The sequence below is a fragment of the Micropterus dolomieu genome, linkage group LG15 (genome assembly GCF_021292245.1).
Source record: "Micropterus dolomieu isolate WLL.071019.BEF.003 ecotype Adirondacks linkage group LG15, ASM2129224v1, whole genome shotgun sequence".
Lineage (NCBI taxonomy): Eukaryota > Metazoa > Chordata > Actinopteri > Centrarchiformes > Centrarchidae > Micropterus > Micropterus dolomieu.
In genome coordinates, this window is record NC_060164.1 from 2,883,300 (window position 1) to 2,885,521 (window position 2,222).

The 2,222-nt window shown below is 44.3% G+C and overlaps 1 long non-coding RNA gene across 1 annotated transcript; it reads right to left on the minus strand.

Moving 5' to 3' along the window:
- Window positions 1–1,182: 1,182 nt before the first annotated feature.
- On the minus strand, window positions 1,183–2,221 carry LOC123983705. The gene is made up of 2 exons (XR_006828262.1): window positions 2,169–2,221; window positions 1,183–2,047 (listed from the first exon to the last, which is right to left on the minus strand). It is a non-coding gene; the product is annotated as an uncharacterized LOC123983705 (long non-coding RNA).
- Window position 2,222: the final 1 nt, after the last annotated feature.

Sequence of the window (2,222 nt, forward strand, 5' to 3'; positions counted from 1 at the left end):
TGATTTGCACATCGAGTGTTGTGAAACCAAATTCAGAGGATCTGTGCCGACGCTTCACTTTTATTTGAATTTAATATAGAACAGGACTCGGCCGACATTGTTCCAGAAGGACTTCCAGATCGGCCTGGGTCGGCGCGGCTTTGCTTCTGAATTGTGCCGGGTGTTTGGACCCCGATACTTAGTTTTAAAATGAAACTATATATTTGTGAGGACTTTTTAAAGAGTGGCGTCTTCAGTAGGAACCAATGGGCTTTGTAGCGACAAGCGGCCCTTCTGCAAGGAAAGCCCGCTCTCTCGGGTCACCAACTCCGGGCGCCCTTAGCGCATTATGACTTCAGATAGCACTCAGGAAAAAGGGCGACCTCTGATAACGAGCTAGTTTCAGTACTAGGTACTGGCCTGAGCGTCTGTACTGAATGTCTGACTCCAGATTAAGAAGTTTCCTGGTCAGCCACTTCACTCCTCTCTCACTTTAGGTTGCAGAGAGTAGGGCCCTGAACACATCACCTGGAAGGAGTTCCTTAAAGGAGCAGTTTGCTGCTGATCTGTAATGAGCTGTGTTAATGTAGGCAGAGTGGATGTTAAAGTAGAAGAATACTAACTTACCAGTCCGGAAGAGGAGGAAGAAAATGAAGACAAAAAGAGACGAAAAACTCTTTCTAGTTTCTTCAGGCGTGCACCCAAAGAGAAACTGATTTATTTTCAACAAGTGCAAAAACAGAAGCCCCCAAAAGTTCCCCCTTTTTCTCCTCTTTCGCCCCTTCTTCTTTATTTTCCCCTAATTCTTCTTGAGCTCTGGGGTCAGCAACTGAAATAATAATGGCAGGAAGGACCTCAGCCCTTTTCCAAACGTTCATTGGCTGCTATAAGTTAGCCATCACACTGATTGGTTCTTACATTCTGACCTCACATCCTTCCTCTTCTTTATAGGTACCGTACACTTCCTGCCAGTAGTTGCAACACCCCTTTGCTCTTGTAACAAATGAACAAGAAAAATATAAAACGCATCATGTAGATTCAACAAACTGTGATTGTGTAATCTTCTCATTTCCAAAGCATCCAGAGCAGATACAGCAGGTCTCAGTTTAAAAACAAGACTAAAGGAGCATTTCTTCTCTTCTACATCTTAAATGCATCACACAAATGAAAATCACACACAAGAAGCAGAAAAGACATCAATCGTGGGTTGTCACCATCTTTTTGAAAGAAAAACCTTCCTTCTGTTCTTTAATCTCAAAATGATGTTGCTTTCATTTTCACAGTGGCTGCTGACGTTTAGGCAAATAGTGCCTTCTTTCCTGATTAAAATGATTATCTTGACGTCATCAGGGAATGCATACATGAGACGTCCTTACAGAAGACAAGTCTTAACGTTGACTAAAAATGATAGAAGCGTAAAAAGTAAAACTCTTGACCTTCCCCTCTGCATCGCACCTTTTTTCACACCTCCCCTCATGTGCGCTAGATACACAAATGCGTCGTCAGGGACGCTTTAGCTTTTGGTTTAATTTACAGCAAAAGAGTGGACCTTAGCTTCCTCTGTACTGAAAACTAGCGTTAGTTTGAGACTTGAGACATGTCTGTCCGTACCCAGACAAAGGTTTCTAGAGGCAAAGATGAGGTCCGGCACAAGAGATGCAGAGATACAGGACTTATTAAAGAAATAAAGACAGTATCTCAAATTAAACATCTTTCTTCAAATGTTCTACTTTTGTAATATGAGCTCAGCAGTTAACCATTATCACTCTGAAAGCAAAGGCAAATCATGTTACTATATGGCTTGTAAATGTGTCAGGCAGTCAAACTGTGTCTGTGAAGGCCCCCCAAGAACCAGAACCAGAGGCTTATCCATCACTAGAAAAGAGTAAAATCCTAGACTGAGCTGATGGTGGGTTGTGAGGCAGCTGAGATGAGCTCCTTGGAGGTCCTACTCTGCTCCCTGAGCTCCTTCCTCTTCAGTCGGCCCTCCTTCAGCTGCAGAAACACCCGGGTTATAATAATCCAGCTCGATGTCCTCCTGCCTGCCCGGCTTCTGCCCCCTGCTGGCCTGGAGAGACATGACAGCACACACATGTGAGTTAGTGCATCACTCCTCCTCTTCTTCAGGTCAGTAAACACAGAGCGAGTGCTTCATCTCAGGCCTCTAAACAACAGACGTGTGTCAGTACCTTACGGTAGAAACAAAGGGCAGCGATCACCAACAGCAGAGTCAGCGGCAGGAC